Genomic DNA, 18,287 nt, shown 5'->3' on the forward strand with positions numbered 1-18,287 from the left:
TAAATGGGGCCTAACCAGAGCAAGATATAGCTTAAGAACCACACCAGGTGTCTTGTTACTAACGCTTCGATTAATAAATCCCAGTGTCCTATTCGCCTTATTACGAACATTCATGCATTGATCTTTTTGTTTTAAATTCTTACTAATCATAACTCCCAGATCCCTTTTGCAATCCGACTTCGCAATCTCAACACCATCTAGCTCGTATCTTGTAACTCTATCATCATTACCTAGCCTCAGAACTTTACATTTATCAGCCTTAAACTGCATTTGCCAATCCTTTGACCATTTCAAAACCCTATCTAGATCAACTTGAAGTGATAGTGAGTCCTCCTCCGAACATTCACCCGCACATATTTTTCACATGCATTTTTTAACATTTGTCACATTTACATATTTTGCATGTAAACCACGTTCGGTCTTTTGCTTGAGAACTGTACACCACACGTGTCTTCAGCTGCCACCTGTGTGTGTCATCATTACTCGCATGTAAACCATGTGTGGTCGGAGCTCAAGTATCTGCACCTGTTGCCCTGTGTTATTGATATATCGCATGGTTTACCACGTACGGAAATTGCTAGAAAAAGATCATCAAAACTTATAAAAAGTTCAAGTGTTGTATTGAGAGATACAAGTTCAAGAGAGATTGAGAGAAAAAAGTTCAAATGCAGCGGAGTTGAGTGTAGTTGAGTCACTTTAAAGCCGGTCTTTTAAGCGAGTACAAATATATTTTCTCTGTTTTATTATTAAGTGGTTCCTAGTGTTCATCTTATATCAACTCACCGACCAGATGTTATCTCGTAATCACCTACAACAGGTGTCAGAAGCGTGGTCGAGGAAACTCGAACAGTTGTCGATTACAGCGTGTTTGCATGATTCCTGTAATTCGACAGTGACTGAGTGTATGTATTACACACCTCTACACATAGTCATTGTTGTGCTGAATGCGTATTTTTTATTGTACAGTTTAATGAGACCGATACATATTGACATAAATTCCATGTGATGTTTCTATCTCATTTCATAAAACCAGAGATTGTTTAAGTCATTTGAGTGGGTTTGTCTATGTGATATCACTTGAATATTAATAACAATATTATTAGGATTACTCTCTATTGTGTTGTACTGTTGTGCATTTGTTTGTGAAATATAGGGACTTTATTGCGTCGTGATTGAAGGGAACAAGTGATATCTTGTAACTAGCTGTCTGTGTGATAGCGTAATTAACGTAATTTCATCTTGGTTGACTACCTGTCTGTGTGACAGATTGTTAAAGTAATTACTAACTGATTGTTTAATTTTCTTGGTGTCAGTAATTATTGTAAATTAGAGTTACTATTTGTTTGATTAGCTGTCTGAGTGACAGTTTACTTAACATAAATTGTCTATGATTGGTTAGCTGTCTCAGTGACAGTAATTAACATAATTAATTATTACGTTAATTACGCTATTAATTAATCAGAGGAAGGATTAATCAAGGTAATTAGTTAACATAATTAATTAGCATAATTAACGTAATTAATTATTTGTATATTTGATATGAATGATTGTAATTGAGTGCTCTTGTCTGTGTGACAGAAGGTTAGGTTAGGTTAACAGTTACCTGCCTCGCTAACTGTTCTCGCAGCAGCCTTTGCGACGAGAGAACATAAGAACATACGAATAAAGGTAACTGCAGAAGGCCTATTGGCCCATACGAGGCAGCTCCTATTTATAACCACCCAATCCCACTCATATACATGTCCAACCCACGCTTGAAACAATCGAGGGACCCCACCCACGTTACGCGGCAATTGGTTCCACAAATCAACAACCCTGTTACTGAACCAGTATTTACCCAAGTCTTTCCTAAATCTAAACGTATCCAATTTATGCCCATTGTTTCGTGTTCTGTCTTGTGTTGATACTTTTAATACTCTATTAAGATCCCCTTTGTTATGTCCATTCATCCACTTGTAAACCTCTATCATGTCACCCCTCAACCCGTTCTCGCAAATTCGTAAAGTCAATATTGACTTATTAACTACATGCATAGGTGATATACTAAACATAATAGATACCCTTAAAAAGATTCATAGAAAACACCAACCTTACCTAACCTTGTTAGTATCTTAAGATAAGCATCTTATTGCTTCGTAATTACAATTATTACTTAACCTATACCTATTATAGGTTAGGTAATAATTGTAATTACGAAGCAATAAGATGCTTATCTTAAGATACTAACAAGGTTAGGTAAGGTTGGTGTTTTCTATGAATCTTTTTAAGGGTATCTATTATGTTAAGTATGTCACCTATGCACATATTTAATAAGTCAATATTGACTTATTAAATTTGCGAGAACGGGTTGCACCCCTAACTCTTCGCCTTTCCAGTGAATGCAGCTTAAGCTTTGTTAATCTTTCTTCATATGAAAGATTTTTAATTTGGGGAATTAACTTAGTCATTCTATGCTGGACACGTTCAAGTGAATTTATTACCATTCTATAGTACGGCAACCAAAACTGAACTGCATAATCTAAATAGGGCCTAACCAGAGCTAGATATAGGTGAAGAACCACACCCGGTGTCTTGTTACTAATGCTTCGATTAATAAATTCCAGTGTCCTATTTGCCTTATTATGAACATTCATGCATTGATCCTTTTGTTTTAAATTCTTACTAATCATAGCTCCAAGATCCTTTTTGCAATCCGATTTCGCAATCTCAACACCATCTAGCTCGTATCTTGTAACTCTGTCATCATTACCTAGCCTCAGAACTTTACATTTATCAGCATTAAACTGCATCTGCCAATCCTTTGACCATTTCAAACCCCTATTTAGATCAACTTAAAGTGATAGTGAATCTTCTTCCGTGTTAATTTCCCTGCCGATTTTTGTATCATCGGCAAATTTGCAAATGTTGCTACTCAAACCTGAATCTAAATCATTTATATATATTATAAACAACAGAGGTCCCAGGACAGAGCCTTGAGGCACTCAACTTACAACATTTTTCCACTCTAACTTGACTCCATTTATACTAACTCTCTGTTTCCGTTGGTATAGTCATGCCCTAATCCAGCTTAATATAGCACCATCAATACCATGAGCCTCTATCTTTTTAATCAGTCTTTCATGTGGCACTATATCAAAAGCTTTGCTAAAGTCAAGGTACACAACATCACAATCCTTACCACTATCAACTGCCTCAACTATGCTAGAATAAAAAGATAACAAATTTGTTAAACATGAATGGCCATTTATTAAATAAAACCATGTTACGACTCAATTATTAATTTATGTTTTTCAAGATGAGGACAAAGTATATTTGCAATTATCGATTCGAGTAACTTTCCCACAATAGACGGCTAATTGGCCGATAGTTTGACGCAAGTGATCTATTATTTTTCTTAAAAACTGGTATCACATTAGCAACTTTCCATAACTCTGGCACTCTGCCTGACTCTATTGATTTATTAAATATGGTAGACAGTGGGTCGCAAAGCTCCTCTTTGCATTATTTAAGCACCCTGGCAAACACTTCATCTGGCCCTGGGGATTTGTTTGGTTTGCGTTTTACTATTTGTTTAATTACATCCTCCCTGGTAACTGCTAAACTAGTCAACCTGTCCTCGTCCCCACCTACATAGACTTCTTCAGTTGAAGGCATATTGTTAAGTTCCTCTTTAGTAAATACAGATATAAAATATTTATTAAAAATACTACTCATCTCTTCATCACTATCTGTTATTTGACATGTCTCAGTTTTCAATGGACCTATCCTTTCCCTAATCCTTGTCCGGTATAATTGGAGAAACCCTTTAGGATATGTCTTCGCTTTCTCCGCTATGGGAACTTCATAGTTTCTTTTTGCTTCCCTTATCTTTTTTTTTTAGTATTTCTAACAAGTTGTACGAATTCCTGTTCTAAACTGACTTCCCCATTCTTAATCCTTTTGTACCACGCTCTCTTTTTCCATATAAGGTTCATCAGATCCTTTGTTATCTACTTTGGATCATTAGTATACGATCTATTCAATTTATATGGTATACTACATTCCTGGGCTTTGCTTAGAATATTTTTAAATAGGTTATATTTTGAATCCACATCGAAAACCCCTCTTACGTCACCTGTCGCTGTGTGACGTCACCTGTCTAGCTGCAAGATCGGCCCACACCCCATACCCAAGACTTTCCAATCTATTTGACCAAAAAAATTTCTTAGGCTATTGAAATCTGCTTTTCGAAAATCAGGCACTTTAACAGAATTTTCTCCTACTGGTCTATTCCATTCTATGCTAAATCTGATTTCTTTATGATCACTGTTCCCTAGTTCACTCCCTATTTCGATGTCCTTAATTTGTGTTTCCCTGTTAGTTAACACTAAATCTAAAATATTATTTTCCCGCGTTGGTATCAAGTGTACAAAACCCAAGTGTATGTACCAAGTGTACAAAACCCAAGTGTACCAAGTGTACAAAACCCAAGTGTATGTACCAAGTGTACAAAACCCAAGTGTAGCAAGTGTATGTACCACGTGTACAAAATCCAAGTGTATGTACCAAGTGTACAAAATCCAAGTGTATGTACCAAGTGTACAAAACTAAAGTGTACCAAGTGTACAAAACCCAAGTGCACCAAGTGGCTGTGCGTATGATCGTGTAAATTCCATTTGGCGATCCACTGTTAGGGAAGAGACATTTTCAGGTGACCTCCTCTCTCCTCTTAAATTAAGATATCTATCGAGAAGCCTCACATTGACAGTTATGAAGATAAAAATAAATCATGGCAGCGAGGCACGGACTCTTTCCTCTGCACGTGATCCAAGCACAGCAGTGGGTGCAGGGGAGGGAAACACGTGTTGTCCGCTCTCCGTTAAAATCTCGAAATATGCCGAGTTTTTCAAGGGCTACAGCCATGGATTACTGATCACAGTCATCAAAAAGTGCATAGTAACTCATTGGAAAGTCGAATACAGTCATTAACAATGGAACTTTGAGTTAAATAGAGAATAAACATATATACTATATATATATGAAATGTAGTGATCAGTGATATTTAGAACAATGAAGTGGAACGTATAACACAACACATATGTAAGTTGAAGGTGTAGGAGAATTGCACATGCAAAATTAGAAATAAGAAATAGTGGCTCAAGGAGGCAACACCCTAGGCTGTGTTTACACCAGCCACGAGGCCTACCCAGCGTATGGGACGTCCCTTACTGATAACATACTGCCAATTTATATTGTAATAGGGGAATGTGGATCTAGGAATTAGTAATACTATTGTGAATAATACCAAGTGAATACCATTGCAAGCCGGAAAATAAGCAGAAAATCCCTTGTGGTAATACAGGCAAATTAATATATCAATTTTATAACTCAAGTAACTATCAAGCTGGAAAGATATTGCAAATCAAATGCAATATCTTTCATAGACAACTAGGAACACTTCTATGGAAGAAATGAAATGTATGCTCGTGATGGGGTGCATCTAACGAGAGCTGGGGTTGTTGCTGTTGCGAACTCGTTGGAAGAAGTGGTTAGAGGTGTTTGTTTGGGTTTAAACTGTTAGTAGATAGAGGTATGGGAATTGATTTGGAGGAAGGAGGTAATAAAAGTATGTGTTTGTGGGAGAAAGGAATTGGCAAAATGATCAGGGAAAGAGAAGGGCCTCAAAATAACAATTCACTTAGGGTATATTACACTAACAGTAGAAGTCTAAGAAATAAAATTAACGAATTAAATGCTCTTGTCTGCACAGAAAAAATAGATATTATTGCACTTACCGAAACGTGGATGAATGTAGAAAATAGAGAACTATTAGCTGAATATCAAATAAATGGATTTAAACTATTTCACACAGATAGATATATTAGACGAGGAGGTGGAGTAGCCATATATGTTAGGGACAATTTGAAATGTAGTCTCAAAGAGGGAATCAAAACTGAACCACACACAGAAACTATTTGGATAGAATTAAACGAAAAAGCTAATAATATTATAATAGGAGTTATATATAGGTCACCAAATTTAGACAGAATGGAAGCAAAGCACCTATGGGATAAAATATCTAGAGCATCTAGATCTAACAGTATTTATGTCATGGGTGACTTTAATTTTAGCGGAATAAACTGGTTGAACAAAACAGGGAATAGTGAAGCAGAAGATTTTCTCGAATTAATTGACGATTGCTTTCTTACGCAACACATTAAGGAACCAACACGGGAAAATAATATTTTAGATTTAATGTTAACTAACAGGGAAACACAAATTATTGACATCGAAATAGGGAGTGAGCTAGGGAACAGTGATCACAAAGAAATCAGATTTAGCATAGAATGGAATAGACCAGTAGGAGAAAATTCTGTTAAAGTGCCAAATTCTCGAAAAGCTGATTTTAATAGCCTAAGAAATTTTTTGGGTCAAATTGATTGGAAAGTCTTGGGTATGGGGTGTGGGCCGATCTTGGAGCGAGACATGAACCCAGCGATAGGTGACTTAAATGGGGATTTCAATGTGGATTCAATAGATAACTTATTTAAGAATATTCTAAACAAAGCACAGGAACGTAGTATACCATACAAATTGAATAGATCGAATACTAATGACCCAAAGTGGATAACAAAGAATTTGAAGAACCTTATAGGTAAAAAGAGAGCTTGGTACAAAAGGACTAAAAATCGGGAGGTCACTTTAAAACAGGAATTCGTACAACTGGTTAGAAATGTTAAAAAAGAGATAAGGAAAGCAAAAAGAAACTATGAAGTTCGCATAGCAGGGCAAGCAAAGACAAATCCTAAAGGGTTTTTTCAGTTATATCTTACTAAGACTAGGGAAAGGATAGGTCCATTAAAAATTGAGATAGGTCAAATAACAGATAGTGATGAAGAGATGAGTAGTATTTTTAGTAAATATTTTGTATCCGTATTTACTAAAGAGGAACTTAACAATATGCCTTCAGCCGAACAAGTCTATGTGGGTGGGGACGAGGACAGGTTGACGAGTTTAGCAGTTACCAGGGAGGATGTTCTTAAACAAATAGTAAAACTCAAACCAAACAAATCCCCAGGGCCGGATGAAGTGTTTGCCAGGGTGCTTAAAGAATGCAAAGAGGAGCTTTGTGACCCACTGTCAACCATATTTAATAAATCAATAGAGTCAGGCAGAGTGCCAGAGTTTTGGAAAGTTGCTAATGTGATACCAGTTTTTAAGAAAGGAGATAGATCACTTGCGTCTAACTATCGAACAATTAGCCTAACGTCTATTGTGGGAAAGTTACTCGAATCTATAATAGCAAATAAAATTCGTCTTCATCTTGAAAAACATAAATTAATAATTGAGTCGCAACATGGTTTTATAAATTGCCGTTCATGTTTAACAAATTTGTTATCTTTTTATTCTAGTATAGTTGAGGCAGTTGATAGTGGTAAGGATTGTGATGTTGTGTACCTTGACTTTAGCAAAGCTTTTGATACAGTGCCACATGAAAGACTGATTAAAAAGATAGAGTCTCATGGTATTGGGGGTGCTATATTAAGCTGGATTAGGGCATGGCTATACCAAAGGAAACAGAGAGTTAGTATAAATGGAATCAAGTCAGAGTGGGAAAATGTTGTAAGTGGAGTGCCTCAAGGCTCTGTCCTGGGACCTCTGTTGTTTATAATATATATAAATGATTTAGATTCAGGTTTGAGTAGCAACATTTGCAAATTTGCCGATGATACGAAAATCGGTAGGGAAATAAATTCGGAGGAGAACTCACTATCACTGCAAGTTGATCTAGATAGGGTTTTGAAATGGTCAAAGGATTGGCAAATGCAGTTTAATGCTGATAAATGTAAACATAAGAACATAAGAACAAAGGTAACTGCAGAAGGCCTATTGGCCCATACGAGGCAGCTCCTATTCTATAACCACCCAATCCCACTCATATACTTGTCCAACCCGTGCTTGAAACAATCGAGGGACCCCACCTCCACAATGTTACGCGGCAATTGGTTCCACAAATCAACAACCCTGTTACTGAACCAGTATTTACCCAAGTCTTTCCTAAATCTAAACTTATCCAATTTATACCCATTGTTTCGTGTTCTGTCCTGTGTTGATACTGTGTTGATACTGTGAGGCTATACCAAAGGAAACAGAGAGTTAGTATAAATGGAATCAAGTCAGAGTGGGAAAATGTTGTAAGTGGAGTGCCTCAAGGCTCTGTCCTGGGACCTCTGTTGTTTATAATATATATAAATGATTTAGATTCAGGTTTGAGTAGCAACATTTGCAAATTTGCCGATGATACGAAAATCGGTAGGGAAATTAATTCGGAGGAGGACTCACTATCACTTCAAGTTGATCTAGATAGGGTTTTGAAATGGTCAAAGGATTGGCAGATGCAGTTTAATGCTGATAAATGTAAAGTTCTGAGGTTAGGTAATGATGATAGAGTTACAAGATACGAGCTAGATGGTGTTGTGATTGCGAAGTCGGATTGCGAAAGGGATCTGGGAGTTATGATTAGTAAGAATTTAAAACAAAAGGATCAATGCATAAATGTTCGTAATAAGGCAAATCGGACACTTGGATTTATTAATCGCAGCGTTAGTAACAAGACACCTGGTGTGGTTCTCAAGCTATATCTTGCTCTAGTTAGGCCCCATTTAGATTATGCAGTTCAGTTTTGGTCGCCATATTATAGAATGGATATAAATTCACTTGAACGTGTCCAGCGTAGGATGACTAAGTTAATTCCCCAAATTAGAAATCTTTCATATGAAGAAAGATTAACAAAGCTTAAGTTGCATTCACTGGAAAGGCGAAGAGTTAGGGGTGACATGATAGAGGTTTACAAGTGGATGAACGGACATAACCGGGGGGATATTAATAGGGTATTAAAAGTATCAACACAGGACAGAACACGAAACAATGGATATAAATTGGATAAGTTTAGATTTAGGAAAGACTTGGGTAAATACTGGTTCAGTAACAGGGTTGTTGATTTGTGGAACCAATTGCCGCGTAACATTGTGGAGGTGGGGTCCCTCGATTGTTTCAAGCACGGGTTGGACAAGTATATGAGTGGGATTGGGTGGTTATAGAATAGGAGCTGCCTCGTATGGGCCAATAGGCCTTCTGCAGTTACCTTTGTTCTTATGTTCTTATGTTCTTATGTTTTAATACCCTATTAATATCCCCCCGGTTATGTCCATTCATCCACTTGTAAACCTCTATCATGTCACCCCTAACTCTTCGCCTTTCCAGTGAATGCAACTTAAGCTTTGTTAATCTTTCTTCATATGAAAGATTTCTAATTTGGGGAATTAACTTAGTCATCCTACGCTGGACACGTTCAAGTGAATTTATATCCATTCTATAATATGGCGACCAAAACTGAACTGCATAATCTAAATGGGGCCTAACTAGAGCAAGATATAGCTTGAGAACCACACCAGGTGTCTTGTTACTAACGCTGCGATTAATAAATCCAAGTGTCCGATTTGCCTTATTACGAACATTTATGCATTGATCCTTTTGTTTTAAATTCTTACTAATCATAACTCCCAGATCTCTTTCGCAATCCGACTTCGCAATCACAACACCATCTAGCTCGTATCTTGTAACTCTATCATCATTACCTAACCTCAGAACTTTACATTTATCAGCATTAAACTGCATCTGCCAATCCTTTGACCATTTCAAAACCCTATCTAGATCAACTTGAAGTGATAGTGAGTCCTCCTCCGAATTAATTTCCCTACCGATTTTCGTATCATCGGCAAATTTGCAAATGTTGCTACTCAAACCTGAATCTAAATCATTTATATATATTATAAACAACAGAGGTCCCAGGACATAAGAACATAAGAACATAAGAACAAAGGTAACTGCAGAAGGCCTATTGGCCCATACGAGGCAGCTCCTATTCTATAACCACCCAATCCCACTCATATACTTGTCCAACCCGTGCTTGAAACAATCGAGGGACCCCACCTCCACAATGTTACGCGGCAATTGGTTCCACAAATCAACAACCCTGTTACTGAACCAGTATTTACCCAAGTCTTTCCTAAATCTAAACTTATCCAATTTATACCCATTGTTTCGTGTTCTGTCCTGTGTTGATACTTTTAATACCCTATTAATATCCCCCCGGTTATGTCCATTCATCCACTTGTAAACCTCTATCATGTCACCCCTAACTCTTCGCCTTTCCAGTGAATGCAACTTAAGCTTTGTTAATCTTTCTTCATATGAAAGATTTCTAATTTGGGGAATTAACTTAGTCATCCTACGCTGGACACGTTCAAGTGAATTTATATCCATTCTATAATATGGCGACCAAAACTGAACTGCATAATCTAAATGGGGCCTAACTAGCGCAAGATATAGCTTGAGAACCACACCAGGTGTCTTGTTACTAACGCTGCGATTAATAAATCCAAGTGTCCGATTTGCCTTATTACGAACATTTATGCATTGATCCTTTTGTTTTAAATTCTTACTAATCATAACTCCCAGATCCCTTTCGCAATCACAACACCATCTAGCTCGTATCTTGTAACTCTATCATCATTACCTAACCTCAGAACTTTACATTTATCAGCATTAAACTGCATCTGCCAATCCTTTGACCATTTCAAAACCCTATCTAGATCAACTTGAAGTGATAGTGAGTCCTCCTCCGAATTAATTTCCCTACCGATTTTCGTATCATCGGCAAATTTGCAAATGTTGCTACTCAAACCTGAATCTAAATCATTTATATATATTATAAACAACAGAGGTCCCAGGACAGAGCCTTGAGGCACTCCACTTACAACATTTTCCCACTCTGACTTGATTCCATTTACACTAACTCTCTGTTTCCTTTGGTATAGCCATGCCCTAATCCAGCTTAATATAGCACCCCCAATACCATGAGACTCTATCTTTTTAATCAGTCTTTCATGTGGCACTGTATCAAAAGCTTTGCTAAAGTCAAGGTATACAACATCGCAATCCTTACCACTATCAACTGCCTCAACAATGCTAGAATAAAAAGATAACAAATTTGTTAAACATGAACGGCCATTTATAAAACCATGTTGCGACTCAATTATTAATTTATGTTTTTCAAGATGAAGACGAATTTTATTTGCTATTATAGATTCGAGTAACTTTCCCACAATAGACGTTAGGCTAATTGGTCGATAGTTAGACGCAAGTGATCTATCTCCTTTCTTAAAAACTGGTATCACATTAGCAACTTTCCAAAACTCTGGCACTCTGCCTGACTCTATTGATTTATTAAATATGGTTGACAGTGGGTCATAAGAACATAAGAACATAAGAACAAAGGTAACTGCAGAAGGCCTATTGGCCCATACGAGGCAGCTCCTATTCTATAACCACCCAATCCCACTCATATACTTGTCCAACCCGTGCTTGAAACAATCGAGGGACCCCACCTCCACAATGTTACGCGGCAATTGGTTCCACAAATCAACAACCCTGTTACTGAACCAGTATTTACCCAAGTCTTTCCTAAATCTAAACTTATCCAATTTATATCCATTGTTTCGTGTTCTGTCCTGTGTTGATACTTTTAATACCCTATTAATATCCCCCCGGTTATGTCCATTCATCCACTTGTAAACCTCTATCATGTCACCCCTAACTCTTCGCCTTTCCAGTGAATGCAACTTAAGCTTTGTTAATCTTTCTTCATATGAAAGATTTCTAATTTGGGGAATTAACTTAGTCATCCTACGCTGGACACGTTCAAGTGAATTTATATCCATTCTATAATATGGCGACCAAAACTGAACTGCATAATCTAAATGGGGCCTAACTAGAGCAAGATATAGCTTGAGAACCACACCAGGTGTCTTGTTACTAACGCTGCGATTAATAAATCCAAGTGTCCGATTTGCCTTATTACGAACATTTATGCATTGATCCTTATGTTTTAAATTCTTACTAATCATAACTCCCAGATCCCTTTCGCAATCCGACTTCGCAATCACAACACCATCTAGCTCGTATCTTGTAACTCTATCATCATTACCTAACCTCAGAACTTTACATTTATCAGCATTAAACTGCATCTGCCAATCCTTTGACCATTTCAAAACCCTATCTAGATCAACTTGAAGTGATAGTGAGTCCTCCTCCGAATTAATTTCCCTACCGATTTTCGTATCATCGGCAAATTTGCAAATGTTGCTACTCAAACCTGAATCTAAATCATTTATATATATTATAAACAACAGAGGTCCCAGGACAGAGCCTTGAGGCACTCCACTTACAACATTTTCCCACTCTGACTTGATTCCATTTATACTAACTCTCTGTTTCCTTTGGTATAGCCATGCCCTAATCCAGCTTAATATAGCACCCCCAATACCATGAGACTCTATTTTTTTAATCAGTCTTTCATGTGGCACTGTATCAAAAGCTTTGCTAAAGTCAAGGTATACAACATCGCAATCCTTACCACTATCAACTGCCTCAACAATGCTAGAATAAAAAGATAACAAATTTGTTAAACATGAACGGCCATTTATAAAACCATGTTGCGACTCAATTATTAATTTATGTTTTTCAAGATGAAGACGAATTTTATTTGCTATTATAGATTCGAGTAACTTTCCCACAATAGACGTTAGGCTAATTGGTCGATAGTTAGACGCAAGTGATCTATCTCCTTTCTTAAAAACTGGTATCACATTAGCAACTTTCCAAAACTCTGGCACTCTGCCTGACTCTATTGATTTATTAAATATGGTTGACAGTGGGTCACAAAGCTCCTCTTTGCATTCTTTAAGCACCCTAGCAAACACTTCATCCGGCCCTGGGGATTTGTTTGGTTTGAGTTTTACTATTTGTTTAAGAACATCCTCCCTGGTAACTGCTAAACTCGTCAACCTGTCCTCGTCCCCACCCACATAGACTTGTTCGGCTGAAGGCATATTGTTAAGTTCCTCTTTAGTAAATACAGATACAAAATATTTATTAAAAATACTACTCATCTCTTCATCACTATCTGTTATTTGACCTGTCTCAGTTTTTAATGGACCTATCCTTTCCCTAGTCTTAGTACGATATAACTGAAAAAAACCTTTAGGATTTGTCTTTGCTTGCCCTGCTATGCGAACTTCATAGTTTCTTTTTGCTTTCCTTATCTCTTTTTTAACATTTCTAACCAGTTGTACGAATTCCTGTTCTAAAGTGACCTCCCCATTTTTAATCCTTTTGTACCAAGCTCTCTTTTTACCTATAAGGTTCTTCAAATTCTTTGTTATCCACTTTGGGTCATTAGTATACGATCTATTCAATTTGTATGGTATACTACGTTCCTGTGCTTTGTTTAGAATATTCTTAAATAAGTTATATATTGAATCCACATCGAAATCCCCATTTAAGTCACCTATCGCTGGGTTCATGTCTCGCTCCAAGACCGGCCCACACCCCATACCCAAGACTTTCCAATCAATTTGACCCAAAAAATTTCTTAGGCTATTAAAATCAGCTTTTCGAAAATCTGGCACTTTAACAGAATTTTCTCCTACTGGTCTATTCCATTCTATGCTAAATCTGATTTCTTTGTGATCACTGCTCCCTAGCTCACTCCCTATTTCGATGTCATTAATTTGCGTTTCCCTGTTAGTTAACACTAAATCTAAAATATTATTTTCCCGTGTTGGTTCCTTAATGTGTTGCGTAAGAAAGCAATCGTCAATTAATTCTAGAAAATCTTCTGCTTCACTATTCCCTGTTTTGTTCAACCAGTTTATTCCGCTAAAATTAAAGTCACCCATGACATAAATACTGTTAGATCTAGATGCTCTAGATATTTCATCCCATAGATGCTTTGCTTCCATTCTGTCTAAATTTGGTGGCCTATATATTACTCCTATTATAATATTATTAGCTTTTTCGTTTAATTCAATCCAAATTGTTTCTGTGTGTGGCTCTGATAGTTTCTGTGTGTGGCTCTGCAAAGAACATAAGAACATAAGAACATAAGAACAAAGGTAACTGCAGAAGGCCTATTGGCCCATACGAGGCAGCTCCTATTCTATAACCACCCAATCCCACTCATATACTTGTCCAACCCGTGCTTGAAACAATCGAGGGACCCCACCTCCACAATGTTACGCGGCAATTGGTTCCACAAATCAACAACCCTGTTACTGAACCAGTATTTACCCAAGTCTTTCCTAAATCTAAACTTATCCAATTTATATCCATTGTTTCGTGTTCTGTCATAAGAACATAAGAACATAAGAACAAAGGTAACTGCAGAAGGCCTATTGGCCCATACGAAGCAGCTCCTATTCTATAACCACCCAATCCCACTCATATACTTGTCCAACCCGTGCTTGAAACAATCGAGGGACCCCACCTCCACAATGTTACGCGGCAATTGGTTCCACAAATCAACAACCCTGTTACTGAACCAGTATTTACCCAAGTCTTTCCTAAATCTAAACTTATCCAATTTATATCCATTGTTTCGTGTTCTGTCCTGTGTTGATACTTTTAATACCCTATTAATATCCCCCCGGTTATGTCCATTCATCCACTTGTAAACCTCTATCATGTCACCCCTAACTCTTCGCCTTTCCAGTGAATGCAACTTAAGCTTTGTTAATCTTTCTTCATATGAAAGATTTCTAATTTGGGGAATTAACTTAGTCATCCTACGCTGGACACGTTCAAGTGAATTTATATCCATTCTATAATATGGCGACCAAAACTGAACTGCATAATCTAAATGGGGCCTAACTAGAGCAAGATATAGCTTGAGAACCACACCAGGTGTCTTGTTACTAACGCTGCGATTAATAAATCCAAGTGTCCGATTTGCCTTATTACGAACATTTATGCATTGATCCTTTTGTTTTAAATTCTTACTAATCATAACTCCCAGATCCCTTTCGCAATCCGACTTCGCAATCACAACACCATCTAGCTCGTATCTTGTAACTCTATCATCATTACCTAACCTCAGAACTTTACATTTATCAGCATTAAACTGCATCTGCCAATCCTTTGACCATTTCAAAACCCTATCTAGATCAACTTGAAGTGATAGTGAGTCCTCCTCCGAATTAATTTCCCTACCGATTTTCGTATCATCGGCAAATTTGCAAATGTTGCTACTCAAACCTGAATCTAAATCATTTATATATATTATAAACAACAGAGGTCCCAGGACAGAGCCTTGAGGCACTCCACTTACAACATTTTCCCACTCTGACTTGATTCCATTTATACTAACTCTCTGTTTCCTTTGGTATAGCCATGCCCTAATCCAGCTTAATATAGCACCCCCAATACCATGAGACTCTATTTTTTTAATCAGTCTTTCATGTGGCACTGTATCAAAAGCTTTGCTAAAGTCAAGGTATACAACATCGCAATCCTTACCACTATCAACTGCCTCAACAATGCTAGAATAAAAAGATAACAAATTTGTTAAACATGAACGGCCATTTATAAAACCATGTTGCGACTCAATTATTAATTTATGTTTTTCAAGATGAAGACGAATTTTATTTGCTATTATAGATTCGAGTAACTTTCCCACAATAGACGTTAGGCTAATTGGTCGATAGTTAGACGCAAGTGATCTATCTCCTTTTTTAAAAACTGGTATCACATTAGCAACTTTCCAAAACTCTGGCACTCTGCCTGACTCTATTGATTTATTAAATATGGTTGACAGTGGGTCACAAAGCTCCTCTTTGCATTCTTTAAGCACCCTGGCAAACACTTCATCCGGCCCTGGGGATTTGTTTGGTTTGAGTTTTACTATTTGTTTAAGAACATCCTCCCTGGTAACTGCTAAACTCGTCAACCTGTCCTCGTCCCCACCCACATAGACTTGTTCGGCTGAAGGCATATTGTTAAGTTCCTCTTTAGTAAATACAGATACAAAATATTTATTAAAAATACTACTCATCTCTTCATCACTATCTGTTATTTGACCTGTCTCAGTTTTTAATGGACCTATCCTTTCCCTAGTCTTAGTACGATATAACTGAAAAAACCCTTTAGGATTTGTCTTTGCTTGCCCTGCTATGCGGACTTCATAGTTTCTTTTTGCTTTCCTTATCTCTTTTTTAACATTTCTAACCAGTTGTACGAATTCCTGTTCTAAAGTGACCTCCCCATTTTTAATCCTTTTGTACCAAGCTCTCTTTTTACCTATAAGGTTCTTCAAATTCTTTGTTATCCACTTTGGGTCATTAGTATTCGATCTATTCAATTTGTATGGTATACTACGTTCCTGTGCTATGTTTAGAATATTCTTAAATAAGTTATATATTGAATCCACATCGAAATCCCCATTTAAGTCACCTATCGCTGGGTTCATGTCTCGCTCCAAGACCGGCCCACACCCCATACCCAAGACTTTCCAATCAATTTGACCCAAAAAATTTCTTAGGCTATTAAAATCAGCTTTTCGAAAATCTGGCACTTTAACAGAATTTTCTCCTACTGGTCTATTCCATTCTATGCTAAATCTGATTTCTTTGTGATCACTGCTCCCTAGCTCACTCCCTATTTCGATGTCATTAATTTGCGTTTCCCTGTTTGTTAACACTAAATCTAAAATATTATTTTCCCGTGTTGGTTCCTTAATGTGTTGCGTAAGAAAGCAATCGTCAATTAATTCTAGAAAATCTTCTGCTTCACTATTCCCTGTTTTGTTCAACCAGTTTATTCCGCTAAAATTAAAGTCACCCATGACATAAATACTGTTAGATCTAGATGCTCTAGATATTTCATCCCATAGATGCTTTGCTTCCATTCTGTCTAAATTTGGCCTGTGTTGATACTTTTAATACCCTATTAATATCCCCCCGGTTATGTCCATTCATCCACTTGTAAACCTCTATCATGTCACCCCTAACTCTTCGCCTTTCCAGTGAATGCAACTTAAGCTTTGTTAATCTTTCTTCATATGAAAGATTTCTAATTTGGGGAATTAACTTAGTCATCCTACGCTGGACACGTTCAAGTGAATTTATATCCATTCTATAATATGGCGACCAAAACTGAACTGCATAATCTAAATGGGGCCTAACTAGAGCAAGATATAGCTTGAGAACCACACCAGGTGTCTTGTTACTAACGCTGCGATTAATAAATCCAAGTGTCCGATTTGCCTTATTACGAACATTTATGCATTGATCCTTTTGTTTTAAATTCTTACTAATCATAACTCCCAGATCCCTTTCGCAATCCGACTTCGCAATCACAACACCATCTAGCTCGTATCTTGTAACTCTATCATCATTACCTAACCTCAGAACTTTACATTTATCAGCATTAAACTGCATCTGCCAATCCTTTGACCATTTCAAAACCCTATCTAGATCAACTTGAAGTGATAGTGAGTCCTCCTCCGAATTAATTTCCCTACCGATTTTCGTATCATCGGCAAATTTGCAAATGTTGCTACTCAAACCTGAATCTAAATCATTTATATATATTATAAACAACAGAGGTCCCAGGACAGAGCCTTGAGGCACTCCACTTACAACATTTTCCCACTCTGACTTGATTCCATTTATACTAACTCTCTGTTTCCTTTGGTATAGCCATGCCCTAATCCAGCTTAATATAGCACCCCCAATACCATGAGACTCTATTTTTTTAATCAGTCTTTCATGTGGCACTGTATCAAAAGCTTTGCTAAAGTCAAGGTATACAACATCGCAATCCTTACCACTATCAACTGCCTCAACAATGCTAGAATAAAAAGATAACAAATTTGTTAAACATGAACGGCCATTTATAAAACCATGTTGCGACTCAATTATTAATTTATGTTTTTCAAGATGAAGACGAATTTTATTTGCTATTATAGATTCGAGTAACTTTCCCACAATAGACGTTAGGCTAATTGGTCGATAGTTAGACGCAAGTGATCTATCTCCTTTCTTAAAAACTGGTATCACATTAGCAACTTTCCAAAACTCTGGCACTCTGCCTGACTCTATTGATTTATTAAATATGGTTGACAGTGGGTCACAAAGCTCCTCTTTGCATTCTTTAAGCACCCTGGCAAACACTTCATCCGGCCCTGGGGATTTGTTTGGTTTGAGTTTTACTATTTGTTTAAGAACATCCTCCCTGGTAACTGCTAAACTCGTCAACCTGTCCTCGTCCCCACCCACATAGACTTGTTCGGCTGAAGGCATATTGTTAAGTTCCTCTTTAGTAAATACAGATACAAAATATTTATTAAAAATACTACTCATCTCTTCATCACTATCTGTTATTTGACCTGTCTCAGTTTTTAATGGACC

This window comes from Procambarus clarkii, chromosome 26 (assembly GCF_040958095.1).
Source record: "Procambarus clarkii isolate CNS0578487 chromosome 26, FALCON_Pclarkii_2.0, whole genome shotgun sequence".
In the NCBI taxonomy this organism is placed as follows: domain Eukaryota; kingdom Metazoa; phylum Arthropoda; class Malacostraca; order Decapoda; family Cambaridae; genus Procambarus; species Procambarus clarkii.